Source organism: Phocoena phocoena, chromosome 14 (genome assembly GCF_963924675.1).
Source record: "Phocoena phocoena chromosome 14, mPhoPho1.1, whole genome shotgun sequence".
In the NCBI taxonomy this organism is placed as follows: Eukaryota; Metazoa; Chordata; class Mammalia; order Artiodactyla; family Phocoenidae; genus Phocoena; species Phocoena phocoena.
In genome coordinates, this window is record NC_089232.1 from 87122434 (window position 1) to 87138253 (window position 15820).

The window sequence follows — 15820 nt, forward strand, 5'->3', positions numbered from 1 at the left end:
TACAGAGCATTGAGCAGAGTTCCCTGAGCTATAATATAAATAATTATTTTAGATTCTTGTAATTCTAAAATATTAATGGAGACACTTAGGACTCATGAACTTATATATGAATAATAATAAACAGCAACAGCATATTGTCACTTTACTACATGCCAAGGACTGTGCTAAATACCTACTAAGCATTACTTCATTTAATTTTCACACTAAGGCTATAAAAAATATTCTTTGTTTTAAGGTGAGAAAGCTGAGACCTAGAGAGTTTAAGTAACTTATTCGAAAGCACAAGATACTACACAGCATAGTTTGATTTGAATCCAAATCTCCCTGATTCTGAAATATATTTTATTAACATTACATTCTGCTACCTCCTTTAGTGGTTCAGAAGCCTGTCAAAGTTTCCAAGGTAGTTGCTGCAAATTTGCTGTTTGAAAAAAAATAAATGAATACATAAATCAAATTAATGCGATAGGTGATTGTGCTTTCAAGCAACATTTTGTTCAAAATCTATATCTCAACATAATACATGAAATTGTTCTTTCCCTGTGGCCCTGGTGGCCATTCTCAAATATCAGCTCTAGAATGGCTTTAGCTGTGGGAGCATAGGAATAATTATCGGCAATCTACTCTATGTCAGGGACTGCACTGTGAAGTTTTAATCCTCCCAACAGCTCCACGGAATAAATATCAAAATTTAAAGGAAGAGAAAACTATGATATAGCTGCAATTAATGAGACATAGCTGGAAAAAGCTGCTAGAGAAAAGTACGGCAGCATGGTTATTTTGTGGTTATTTTTAAATTAGGCTTTATTTTTCAGAGGAGTATTAGATTTACAGAAAAATTGGGAAGATAGTACAGAGAGTTCCCATATAGTCATACAGAGTTTCCCCTGTATTAATACTTTACATTACTTTGTTACATTTGTTATAATTAATGAAAAGATACTAATAAAGTATTATTAACAATAGTCCATACTGTATTCACAGTTCCTCAGTTTTCACCAAACTGTCCTTTTTTTGTTCCAGGATTTATGCAGCACAACACACTGTATCCAGCTCTCGTCTCCCCTTAAGCCCCTCCTGACTGCGGCAGTGTTTCATATTTCCTCTTGTCCTTCATGAACTTGATCGTTTTGAGGAGCTCTGGTCAGGGATGCTGTAGGATTTTCCTCTGGTGGGATTTGTCTGGTGTTTTACTTATGGTTTGACTGGGGCTCTGAGATTTGAGGAGGAAAATCACAGGAATAAAGTGCCATTTTCATCATATTACGTCAAGGACACATAATAGCAACATAATTTATGAACTTTGATGTCGACTTGGATAACTTGTCTGAAGTGGTGGTTGTCAGGTTGTTACTGTAAAGTTACTCAAACCACCCCTCTCCCCCTGGATTCCTCTTCAGAAGGAAGTCTCTGTGTAGCTCACGCTTGCAGAGTTGGAGTTGTGATCTCTCTTCTTTAGGGCTGAATAGCTATATAAATTATTTGGAATTCTTCTGCATGGGAGGTTTATTCCTCCTTCCTCATTGATTAATTTATTAAGTCATTTATCTAGATCAGCATGGACTCATGAATATTTAGTCTACACTTGAGTTATAACCTAATATGACTTTACTGGATTTGTGACACAGACCATTCCAGCCATGGGGCTCTCTGTGTGGCCCCTGACCCCTCTGACATGCCCCATCAGTGTGAGCTCTCATTGTTCTGTTTGGGAACTTCCTTGCTTCCTGACACTGCAGGAGGCTCCAACCACGCTTGTCTTGCATGCTTCCTGGCCCAGTCCTGGAATCAGTCATTTCTCCAGGAAGCTTTGGTTTCTCTTTTTGGAGATAGGCATTAGAAACAAAGATCTGGGCATGAGGTGGGCTCCTTGCTCCTGAAGAGTTGTTTCTTTTGTCCTTTAGAGCAAAGGAATATATGTGCATCTATTAACCTGTGTATATATAAATAGCTATAACTATTTCCATATGTAACCATCTGTAATTACACTGAGTTCTCACTGATGTCTCCAACTTTAATCCATTTCCACTTGGATCATTTTAGCCTCCCATCCTTGCATGTCTGTAAATTCCCTCTCCTACCATCTTCTGTCTATTTCCTTAAGTGTTCAACTCCTATGTACCTCCACAGTAGTATGAGAATTGCTATCCAGTACTCCTGTGGGAAACAACTCTATCAACTGGAATACAGTGTTATGTGCAGTTCCCTTTGCCTTCACTTTAACAGATTTCACTCACTTCCAAAGTTATATAAGCCAGCACCTTTCCTCTACACTTCCTTCTTGAAGTTGCTTTATTTATAACCATATTAGGTTCTCTTGTCACAGTCTGCAGTCCTTTCTATAATCCCCCAACATTTTAACTTATTTTTATTTTAACTTGCATACAATAATGTTCACTTTTTGTGCTATAAAATGCTACACATGTTCACAAATGCATGTTATGTATCCATCATTATGAAACCATACAGATAGTTACACGACCTAAAATTCCCTGGTGCTTCACATCTTTATCTTTCTATTCTCTCCTTGGACACCTCGCAACTACTGGTACTTTTAAAGTCTGTGATTTTGCCTTTTCCAGAATTCCATATGATTGGCATCACAGGGTGTATAACCTTTTCCTACTGGCTACTTAACAATGTTCACTTAGGATTCCTCTGAATATTTTTCTTTTTCTTTTTTTTTTTTTTTTTTTTTTTTGCGGTACGTGGGCCTCTCACTGTTGTGGCCTCTCCCGTTGTGGAGCACAGGCTCCGGACACACAGGCCCAGCGGCCATAGCTCATGGGCCCAGCCGCTCCACGGCAGGTGAGATCTTCCCGGACCAGGGCACGAACCCGTGTCCCCTGCATCGGCAGGCGGACTCTCAACCACTGGGCCACCAGGGAAGCCCTGAGTGTTTTTCTTGATAGCTTATTTGATACAAATAGCTAGCTCTTTAAAGATTTTGCTTCAGTTACTTGACCAAATGTGCATTTTGCAAATATTCTTTCACAGTCTATGTTTTTTTTTCTTTTATTCTCTTAACTGTGTCTTTTGTGGATTAGAAGTTCTCAATTTTAATACAATCCAATTTATCAGTATTTTTCTTTCATGGATCATGCATTTGGTGTTATAATGTAAATTTACCATCAAACCCAAGATTTTCTCTTAGCTTTATTATAGTGGTTCTATAGACTTTTACTTTTATATTCAGGTGTCTGATTGAGTTGATTTTAATAAAAGATTTAAGGCTGAATCTACATTTTTCTTTTTTTTTTTGGCTTAGGGGCATCCATTTTTTCAAAAGATAAACTTTTCTTTATTGAATTGTCTTCGCACCACTGTCAAAGATCATTTGACCAAATATGTGTGGGTCTATTTATCGGCTCTGTTCTGTTCCAATAAGCAGTGATTCTGTCTCTTTCCTTTCACCAACACTGCAATGTCTTGATCACTGTATACTCACAGTAAGTCTTGAAGTCTGGTATGGACAATCCTCTAATACTTTTCTTTCTTAGTATTATGTTGCCTATTCTGTGTGTTTAGTCTTTTCATTCCAACTTTATAACCACTTTGTCAATATTTACAAAATAGCTCGCTGGGATTTTGATTGGGATTATACTGAATCTATGGATCAGCTGGAAAGAATTGACATCTTAACAATACTGAGTCTTCCAATCCATAACTATCTCTCAATTTATTTAGACCTTTTTGGATTTCTACAGTCAGAATTTTGTAGATTTCTTCATATAGATCTTGTATATATTTTATTATATTTATACCTAAGTACTTCATTTTTTGGGTGCTATTTTAAACAGTATTGTGGGTTTTTTTAAATTTCAAATTCCAGTTGTTCACTACCAGCACAAAGGAAAGCAATTGACCTTTGTATATTATCTTGGTATCCTGTGAACTTGCTATATTTGCTTATTAGTTTTAAGGTTCTTTTGTTGATTCTTTGGGGTTTTCTAGGTAGAGAATTGTGTCATCTGCTAACAAAGACAGTTTTATTTCTTCCTTCCCAATCTGAATATCTTTTATTTCCTTTTATTGTCTGATTATACTACATAGCATCCCATGTGATGTTGAATAGGAACTGTGAGAAAGGATATCTTGCCTTGTTTTTGATATTGAGAAGATATCCTGTCTCTCACCATTTAGTGATAATGTTATCTGTAAGCATTTTTTGGAGATCTTCTTTAACAAGTTCCCCTATATTTCTAGTTTTCTGTTTTTGTCATGAATGGGTGTTTTGTTTTTCAAATGCTTGTTTTGCATCAACTAATATATATTTTTTCTTCTCTAGCTTATTGATATGATAGATTACACTGATTGCTTTCAAGTACTCCACCATCTCCTGTTGCGGAGCGCAGGCTCCGGACGCGCAGGCTTAGTGGCCATGGCTCACGGGCCCAGCCGCTCCGTGGCATGTGGGATCTTCCCAGACCAGAGCACGAACCCGTGTCCCCTGCATCGGCAGGTGGACTCTCAACCACTGTGCCACCAGGGAAGCCGACTCCACCATTTTTAGTACTGTGTTGGCTGCTCTGTGTCTTTAGCCTTGTTAAATATCAACTTTAGAATCAGTTTGTCAGTATTTATAAAATAGCTTGCTGGGATTTTGATTGGGATTTGATTTAGGTTTCTACACTTCCCCATGCATCCATGTGCCTAGAGGGAGGCTAATCTCATCCCTGCTCCAGATTCTAAGGGTAATTTCATTCTTCTTGCAGTGATTTGTACAGGATAGCCGCATAACCCATGTCTGGCCAATGAGATTAGAGAAGTTGGCTAGTGGACTTCCAGAAAAAGTTTATTTGCTCCTATAAGGAGATAAAGAATTTTTTAAAATCTTTTCTTCTTCTACACATTATCATATTTGGATGTGCTTGAATATTGTTTCTCCTTACTAACAGTCTGAAAATGAAGCCAACACTATTATAGCATAAAGATTGAAAGAATCTGGGTCCTTGATGTAATCACTGGGTGGTAGAGTCTCTTGACACTGTCATGTACAATAATAAATTTTCAAATTACTTAAGACAATTTGAGTTGTGTTTTTCTTTCAGCCCATAACATCCTCACCAATGAACTGCCTTTATCACCAAGCCTCTGAATCATCTTGTACGTGCCTCCTTTTCTGCTGCATTGACTGCACTGCTATCTTCCCTCCAGACACTAAGCGTCTTTGAGAGTCAAGAGGACATAGTGTATCTTATCTCTTTAGAACCGGGGCCTGATACAGAGTAGGTACAGAAGGCATGTTGAATGAATGATTGTTCAAGTCTCAATCTCCCCAGAAGCTTGAAAGATTTTTATCAATACTATTATATTTATAATACTTATTAAAACTTCACTGTATGCCAGCTACATGCATCATCTTATAATCTTCCCAACAGCCCTTTGGAATAGATATGATTATAGTATTGCACTCATTTTATTGTCAGAAACTGAAGGTTGGGCAAGTTCAGACATCTGACAAATTTTTATAAATGATTTTTTATTTTCACTTATCTCTAATTTTTAAAAAAATTTCTCTTGAGACTTATTTGATGAAGTGTTATTATAGAAGTGCTTTGTTCGATCTCCTAGAACTTGGGATTTTCCAAGTTATTCCAAGTTATGGATTTCTAGCTTAATTCCAAAATTTTCTTATTCCTTATGATTTCTATTCTTTTAAATGTGTTAAAGTGTGTTCTATGGCCCTGTATTGGTTTTTGTTTTTTGGTGAATATTCCATGAGAGCTTGAGCAGATTGTGTATTCATCTATTCTTGGATGAAATGTTCTGTATATGTCAATTAGATCAAATTGATTAATGATACTGTTTAGTTCAACTAAATCCTTATGGATTTTCTGCCTACCGTATGTATCAGTTACAGAAAAAAGGGGACGGAAGTCTCCAAATTCCTTAGTGAATTTGTCTGTTATTTTTTTTCTTGAAGATCTCAGTTTTTGTCTCCCATATTTTGATTCTGTTTTTAGATGCATACATTCCAAGGATTGAAGTGTCTCCTTGAGAACTGACCCTTTTCTTTATCCCTGTAATCTTCCTTATTATGAAGTCTATTTTGTCTGAAACTAAGTGAGCTACTCCAAATTTATTTTGATTAGATTTTTCGGGATATATTTTTTTCTATCTCTTTCCGTTTTCCTATCTATGTCTTTATATTTAAAGCAGGTCTCTCAAAGACAACATATAGTTGGATCTAGTATTTTATCCACCTTGACAATCACTGTTTTTTTAATTGACGTGCTTAGATAATAATTAAAGTGATAATTGATTTGGTTGGCTTAATATCTAGAATTTTGCAGTTGTTTTCTATTTGTTGCATGCTTCCACTTTGTTTCCTTCCTTTTTCCATCTTCCCCTCTTTTTCTACCTTCTCTGGTTTTTAGTTGAACTTTTATTTGATGACTTTCTCTCTCTTCTCCCAGCATATCAACTATACTCTCCTTAAAGTTTAAAGTTTTGAAGTTATGAGTTTTTACTAGATTTATATATATATACCTTCAGTTAACACTATTTCAGTTCATGTGTAATTGAAGTGTCTTACAAGTATTCTCATTTCCTCTTCTGTCCCTTACAGCATTGTTGTTATTCATTTCACATATGCATATGCCATAAACACCAACACATTATTGCTAGTATTACTTTGAACAGTTCTTTATTAGGTCAGTTAAGTATAATAAATATACAATACTTTATTTTTCTTCATATATTTGCTCCCTGATGTTCTTCCTTTCTTTATATAGATAAAAATGTCTGGCTTATATTATTTTTCTTCTGAATGAAGAAGTCTTTTTAACTCTTTTTTTGGGGGGCAGGGGGATAGGGTTATGCTGCTAGTGATGAGATCCCTCAGTTTTTGTTTAAGAAAGTATTTCTTTTTCACTTTTGAAGGATAATTTCATTTTATATAGAATTTTTTTTTCTTTCAACACTTTCAATATTTTACTCTACTCTCTTCTTGCTTAAGTGTTTTCTGACAGGAAGTCTCATACAATATTTATCCTTGTTTCTCTACAGATAAATTGATTTTCCCCCCCCTTTGGCTTCTTATAAGATTTTCTCTTTGTCTTTGGTTTTTTGAAATTTTAATATGATGTTTATAGACCCAAGCTTACTGGGTCTAAGGTGGTTTAATATATGTCATTAATTTAAAAACATTGTCAGCTATTACTTCAAATATTTATTAGTTCCATTTTTCCTTTCTTCTTCTTTTGATATTCCATTTCCCATATGTTATACCTTTTGCAATTGTCCCACAGTCCTTGGATATTTTGTTCTTTTTTTATTTCAGTTTATTTTCTTTACTTTTTAGTTTGGGAAGTTGCTACTGACCTGTCTTCAAGTTCACTGATCCTTGTGTCAGCCATGTCTAGTCTACCAATGAACCCCACAAAAGCATAATTAATTTCCATTACAGTATTTTTCATTTTTAGTTTTCCCTTTTGATTCTTTCTTAAAATTCCTTTTTGCTTAATGTTGCCCATCTTTTATCACATATTCTCTGCTTTTTCCAATAGAGGCCTTAACATATTAATGATAGTCATTTTTAAGTTTCCTATCTGATTACCCAGAGTTGGTCAGACTGTGAGGTCAAATCACAGTCCTCCAGCCAACTGAGTTTGAGAGTTCTGACCCCAACTGCAAGGAGTTAGGGTCCAACTTTAAAGTCAGAGGGAAGTGTCCACAGAAGACCACTCTCACTTCTGATACCTACTGCAAGTCCACCCTCCACTTCATCTCACCAGAAACACAGAACTCACTGAAAGCTATTATACTCATAGACATCATTAATTACAGAGTGAAGATACAAATTAGAACCAGCTAAAAGGTGCATAGGGTAGAGGCCAGGGGGGTTTCTAACACAAAGCTTCCATTGTCTTCAGGACTTACTCCCATCCTGGCATCCACATGTACCTGCACATCACCTTGAAGTATTGCCAACCTGGTTTTCTGTCCACCCCTCCTTAGAGGTCACACTGACAGTCTGTGGTCTGAGGGACTTGGCATGATTCACCTTATTAGCATAACCAATCAGGTGTGGTCTGAGGGACTCATCATGTGTAACAAAGACACTTCCATCACTAAGAACTTCCAAGGGCTTAGAGGTAGCTGAGGACAGAGACCAGACTTCTGATCTAGCAAATCTTTTTTGTGGTACGCGGGCCTCTCACTGTTGTGGCCTCTCCCGTTGCGGAGCACAGGCTCAGCGGCCATGGCTCACAGACCCAGCCGCTCCGCGGCATGTGGGATCTTCCCGGACCGGGGCACGAACCCGCGTCCCCTGCATCGGCAGGCAGACTCTCAACCACTGCACCACCAGGGAAGCCCCTGATCTAGCAAATCTTTACTGCACACTGATAACCCAAAATCTGTGTTATATCTGAGTCTGTCTCCGATACTTACTTTCTCTCTTCAGACTTGTTTTTCAGTTCCTTTTTCCTTGTTTTTGCTCCCACTGTTGCTTAGTTTCCTGAGAGCTCCTTCTTAATAGAGTTTATGTCTTGCAGCAAATTCTGCTATAATTCACTGCTATTTTATTGAAACCTTGTTGATGTGATGTTAAGGTATGAGAGTGAGGGGGGAGATGAATTCTATAATCTTATGATTACATCTAAGTCTGTTGATGGGCTTATGTCCCTGTGCTGAGATCTTCAGAAGTTTTTCTTAACATTTTTATCCTTCCCTTTGGTGAGACAGGAAGGCTAGAGGGAGCTAGATTGGATAATTGCCCTTGCACCTGGTTGGTAAGGATCTGGTAATATCTTTTTCCTTGGAGGGTATGCCTTTGTTATTGATAATGCTCTAAGAGTATTTTAAAATATTTTCTTTTCTCCTTCCCCTGACAGAAGCAAGAGAGGATTTTTCTTAAGTTTTAACCATGAGAACCTGGTGGGGTTTCTGGAAATAAAACTCATGAAAATGTGAGTGTCCTCCTATGACTGGACTCCCAGGAGTTTTCACTCTAAAGTGAGACCACATTCAGCCTCCAGCAATTCCTCAAAATTAAAGTGAAGTGTTTCTACCAGTTCATGGCTTTAGCAATTCCTGCTCCTGATAAAATAATCTCTGATGAGATTCTCTATATTCACATGTCTGTCCAAATTTCAAGATAACTGTTTGCCCTGTGACCCCATTTCCCTGATAGATCTGTTGACTGAACAAAAAAAAAAGCACAATGTGAGAGATGTGTGTTAAGTTTTACACGAGGCAAAATGAGGACTATAGCCCAGGAGACAGCATCTCAGATAGTTCTGAGGAATAGCTCCAAAGAGGTAATAGGGGAAGTCAGTATATATATGATTTTGGTGAAGGTGGTGCATGCAATGAAGCACACATCTCAGTAGAAAGTTGCTACAAGGAATAGATGTCTCCATTAATGACTTTAGTGCTTTTCTAGATATGAGAAGATGCAAGAAATTGGGCTTATAAAATCTGAAAATATCTAACTATCTGAAGACCTGTTTTGCCAGTTTTTCCCAGAGCACAGATGACTCATTTCTGATCTCAGCCCTGAACTCCTTTCAGGGTATGTTAAAGGTCAGAGATTGCAGTGGCTAGTGACTCAACCCTTGTAGAGGCAGATGGCAAGCAACATTGTTTAGTTGCCAGGTCCAAAAAATTAATGGATTTTCATTTTTTTCAGCTTCTTTTCTTGTTGTACTGAAAAGAGTGAAGACTATCAAGCTCTATATGTGTTAGAGACAACTCTACTCTGATTTATTTTAAACTCTTCAAAAACTAAGCAAAATTGAGGTCATTTTGTTATATGTTACTGTAGCTTCAAAGCCCTACTTCTAGCTTTCTTGAGCTGTTTATATTTTAAATAAACAATTAGGCCATCTGCAAATAAAGAGTTTTACTTCTCTCCTTTCAATCTATATCCCTTTTCTTTTTCTTGCCTTGTTGCCCTTGCTACATACAACCTCCAGTGCAATATTGATTGGAAGTTAATTATATTCATTGATTTATGAATGATAAATCAACTGTGCATTCCTGGGATAAATCTCAGTGTCATTTTATATATTGTTGGATTTATATATTGTTTAATTTTCTAAAATTTGTTTTAGAATTATTGCATCTATGTTTGTAACATAGATGGTCCGTTGTTTCATTTGGTTTTTCTTTCTCGTCCTTCTCTTTGCCACTTTGGTATTTGATTAAAGCTGGCCTTAAAAATGCATTGGGAAGCATCTTCACTTCTTCCATTTGCTAGAAATATTTGTGTAGGTTGGTATTATTTCTTCCTTAACTGTTCGGTAGAACTAACAGTGATGGCATGTGAGCATGTAGTTTTCTTCATAGAAGACTTTTTAAGTAAAAATTCAATTCAACTTCTTTATTAACTATAAGGTATTCAGGTTTTCTATTTTTCTTGAGTGAATTTTAGCAGCTCATGTTTTTAAGAAATGTGTCTATTCCTTTCAAGTTATCATATTGATTGTTAAAATTTTGTTCAGAATATCCTTTTAATTATCCTTTAATTGTCCATAAGATGTACATTGATGTCATCTCTCCACTTCCTGCTATTGATAATTTGTGTCTTCCTTCTCTTTTTTTCTGGTCAGTCTTGCTAGAGATTTTTCGGTAATATTGATCTTCTCAATGAGCCAATTTTTTTCATTGAGTTTTGCTATTTTTTTCTGTTTGCAAAGTTATTGATTTCTCCTGTGATCCTTATTATTTCCTTTATTCTGCTTGGTTTTGATTTTCTTTGACCTTTTTTCCTAGTTTCTTGAAGTCCAATGTATGCTTATTGGATTGATATATTTCTTATATTCTAAAATAGTCATTTAGTGTTATAAATATCCCTCTAAATATTGCTTTATCAACATGCCACAAATGTTGATGTGATATGTTTTCAACTTCATTCAATTCACAATCTTTATAATATTCTCTTTGATTTCTTTGTTGACCCGTGGAGTTATTTAACAGTGTTGTTTTCCAAATTTGGGGGATAACAAGGTATCATATTGTTACTGAATTCTGACAATCAAATGTATTCAGTGAATATACTTTTGTATGAATTAAGTTTTCTACAGCCCAGGAAATAATCTATCTTAATAAATGTCTCACATACACATGAAAAGAATATATGCTTTGCTATTATTGAATGGAATGTTCTATAAATCAGTTAGGTCAAATTATTTGATGGAGTTGAGTCATTCATTATTTTTTATCAATTTTTTGACTAACTGTTACATCAGTAGTTAAGAGGGGTGCTGAAATCTCCTGCTATAAATTTGCAGTTGTCTATTTCTTCTTGCAGTTGCATTGGTTTTTGCTTCATGTATTTTGAAGCTCTGTAATTAAGTTCACAAATGTTTAAGGATATTATTTTCTCTTGATGAATTGACACACTTGTCATTATGAAATGACTTCTACACCTCTGAAAAATTATTTGATCTGAAATTGACAAATATTAACATTGTCCTTCCAGCTTTTTTTTTGAATACTGTTAGTGTGTTATATTTTTTCCCATCCAATTTCATTTAACCTATTAGTATAATTATAATATAGTACAATTCTCGTAAGCAGCATGAAGTCAAGTCTTGCTTTATTATCCAAACTGATGATTTCTGACTTTTAATTGAAGTATTTAGTCCCATTATATTCATGTAATGGTTGCTGTAGTTAGATTTAAATTCTGCCATATTCCTATTTTTTAAATTTCTATTCTTTGTTTCCTTTTTCCTCTTTTTGGATCTTTTTACAATTTTCTTCTCTTTTGTTAGCTTTCCGTCTATATGACTTTTAGTATGTTAGTGTGCACATTATAACCTCTTGTTGACAGTTTTTTGCTCTAGTATTCAGGCATAAACCTGGAGGTCAGGAATTGGAGACAGTCAGAGTGACACACAAAGGACTATGTTCAAATCCATGTGTCCTTTTTGCCCAACATCCGGTTCCTCAGAACAAATATGTGCATGTGGATGGGCTTCTCCCTGAAGGTCATGAGGTCACATGTACATAAGCATTGATGGTCAGCCTACTCTTCCCACAGTTCCAGATATCCCCTGAAACTTATGAGCCATTGTTTAACAAAATTGAGTTAAATTGTATAGAGCTCCTGGGAAAACACACCTTTAAGGCACAAGATTTTCCTCAAATAGCCTCCTAAAGAATCATTTTACAGAATATATGCCCTGTATGTTCTGAATACAGAATCTAAAAATAGTGATAATATTTAGCATTATCAGGCTCACATGACCACCAAACATTCTATTAAATGTGGAATTACATTGCTATTTAGAAAAGCGAATCACAGTTCACAGGAGTTAAGTTAGAAGCAAGCTAGTTTCATGTCATGCAAGAGGATAACAGTTTATAAAGTGGCCATTGGGGTGTATCAGGAAATGCCAAAATTATCAGAAAGATCTTCCATTTCAATATTTCTGTGGACTTTGCTTGATTCTCTTTACAAATAAGAAACATTGTCTACCTTTGTAAAAGGCATCAACAACAAAACAATCACTTTAAAATTCAATTCTATGCAGGTGTGGAACAGAAAAAAAAAAATTCTTCAGGAATACGTGTGCCTAAAATTTGACATGTTAATACTTCTGTGGGAATGCATTTTCAATATTTTTTTCATAAAGAAGTAATCTCTATACTATAACAACTAATATCTGAGGTGATAACTGTGGAAGAGAAAACTGGGTAATTTTTTAAATAATTCGACCCTTAAAATTCATGCTGTGGAAGGCTCAAATTATCTAAATTGGCTGTCATGAAAACCAGTAATCAATTTAGGTAGCCATCTCCACTGACAAAGGAAGTTTATAGCTTCGGGACAATCATCTATGCAATTTTAGCCAACTCCAGCTCCTCCCCCACCACACGTACTACACACATCCACATTCCCAATTCCCTTCCTATTTTCTAGCAAATGACCTCGATATTTAGGGTAGGGGAGAAATAGACGCTGGAATTCACACAGATTGACTATTTTTGCCTGCATTCAGAGACATGGCCTGAAAATTGATTTAAAGGGTAAGGAACTGATTATCAAACTCCCACTGCAGGCCACTGAACCTGGACTTTGCTTTTTAAAATAAAAGGTGAATATGCAACATTACACAGCACATGGGAGAGTTCATTTCAGTTCAATTTTTGTAATTAGAAATTCAAATTTCTATTCAGTGAAAAATTTAAAAAGCTGTCAAACACAAATTTTGTAAATTTCCAAAGAGAGGAAAAGTAAACATAATCGTATAGAGGTAGGGTAACCACTTTCTATTAGCACACCTCTTTTTGATACAATGTTTATTTAAACATTGTCCTTGTGTCAGTCTCTTGGTTGCAACCAAATAATTCATCTGTGTTCTCTTTAAAACAGTATTGAAAATACATAACACTTTATTAGGATACTGTTAAATGGCATCTGAGAGATTAAAATTCTATGCTTTTGTTTGTTGTAGTGATTCTCTATGGAACTAATTAGGGGAAACTTTGGATTTTTTATGGTTTTCCCAAACTGTATATGTATATATATATATATATATATATATATATATATATATATATATATCCTCAAGTGGAATTTACAAGCAATTCAAAACTGTCTGAGTTGTAAGAACTTTACATTTCAGCTTTTAAATATATAAGTAGTCTGATAAAAAGTATAATGGATTTAGATGTTAAATATGCACAAGTGAAATTTGAGGCTGAATGAAAATATAGATAAAGTGTTGAATTGAAACTTTCATGAGAAAGGGTGTCCTGGGTGAAGGTAAAGTTATATCTGCAATTGATCGATTCCTTTTTCCTCATTGTATGGATGCATGGAAAAATTGGACAATAGGATGTAAGTTTCTTGACAGCTTTATTTATTTGTTTTAACTACAATAATAAAAAACCAGGGTGTTTATTTTTTCTCCAAATTTCTGGTTTAATAAGGACTTGTTTATTTTGAGGAAAAAAGGTCCCAAACATCAGGCTATTCACAAAAATAACCCACAGTATCAACTTTAGAAAACAAATCTTAAGACTATTATACTAATTATTTTTCTAGAGGATCCATTTGACATGCCAACTCTCATTCACAAAAATACATTGTTACATTTGTGTTGAACAGCCCCACACAGCACTCATGTGGGGTATAACCCACATACCTCTAATTCAAAGCTGCTCTCAGGTGCTACTCAACTAATGAGACTGCCTTTGTAGTTAGGGAAGCAGCTACTGAACTCATACATACAACCTTTTTATTGTTAAGTCATAAAGAAGTATCAAAATTAAAAGCAAAAATTACAGGGTAAGACTTAACATAACTACTAGGAGCATCAAAGGAAGTGAAAATGGGACTAGGCACAGGGCAATGTGAATTAATGAACATGGGAAGGACAAGGATGGGGACAACAGTGAGCATGTGCTGAAGATACTAGGGGAGAGGATCTGGTGAAAATTTTGATCGTAGACAAGTGCCTAGGTAAAGAAATAATAGGACAAGGTTTCTAAACCCCACTATGTGCCTAAGAGTCATCCTCGGGCTTCCCTGGTGGCGCAGTGGTTGAGAGTCCACCTGACAATGCAGGGGACACGGGTTCATGCCCCGGTCTGGGAAGATCCCACATGTCACAGAGCGGCTAGGCCCGTGAGCCATGGCCACTGAGCTTGCACATCTGGAGCCTGTGCTCCGCAATGGGAGAGGCCACAACAGTGAAAGGCTCACATACCGCAAAAAAAAAAAAAAAAAAAAAAAAAAGAGTCATCCTCGCCATTGGCGCTGTCTCTGTCATCCTCTCCTTCCTCAGCCACTTTTTCATCAGCCTTGATCAACTCCAGCTGGTCATCCCCCCATCTTCATTATCATCATCATCCAGTAGGTCCCCCTTCTCAGCAGAGTCATCTGCACCCCCTCAGACTCCATCTTCACATTAGTCTCATCTTTCTTCAGGGAGCTGCTGCTCTGCTCCTCTTCTGACTTATCATTCTTCATCTCTACTCCTTGTTTGCTCTGTTCCTTCTCGATTTTTTCCAGGCTTTCCAGTAGAGAATCCACTTTTTGTTTTATCTGGGTCAATTACTTCTTAATGGTCTGAAGGTCATCAGCTTTCAACTTTCCAGACTTAGAAGAAGATCCCCGCTGTCCACTCTTAGAATTGAAGCCACTTTTTCCCCTTTGTGAGGTGTTTCTTGATACACGCTGGCCTTTTGAGGGCACTACAGCCCGAGCAATAGGAGGAGGAGGAGGAACACATGCTGGGTAACAGTACATCCTGTAATAATAATCCCGTTGAAAGTCATAATCCAAGTCAAAAGAGGAGCTGAGTAGAGGGGACGGAGAAGGGTGTTCTGGTACTCATCCATATTATCTCCACTGCAGATCGTTTCACACCTGAGTTTCCTCGGTTCACTTTTGGCTCTGTGGCCAGATTAATATCTAAATCCTGGCCATCAATCATTCTGCCATCCTCTCCTGCCACAGCAGCCCAAGCATTTCTCTCATTAACATACTGAACGAAGGCAACACCCTTATGAACAGAGCAACCCACGATTTTGCCATATTTCGAGAAGATTACCTCCACATCAGATTTCTTGACCACAAGAGTATTGAGATTCCTAATGAATACAAGAGAGTTCATGGAGCAAGGATGGTAACATTGTTGGTAACATTGCTGGCCATTGTCTTTGATGGTAAGGTGCCTCACAAAGCTGAAAAATGTAGCTGAAGATCAAAGAAATCTCACTCAAGCAAGTTCCACTAATTTATATATTTAAAGTGATTTGTAACTGGGGGGGGGGGAAGGGAGAAGAGATTCGATTCTGAATCTCCTACTCCTGAGATCTACGCGGAGAAGCCGACTGCTGCTCGAGGTCCGCAACG

At 36.5% G+C, this 15820-nt stretch overlaps 1 pseudogene; it reads right to left on the reverse strand.

Moving 5' to 3' along the window:
• Positions 1-15619, reverse strand: part of LOC136133635 (heterogeneous nuclear ribonucleoprotein C-like) — a 62007-nt pseudogene extending 46388 nt beyond the window's left edge.
• Between the last annotated feature and the right edge of the window lie 201 nt (positions 15620-15820).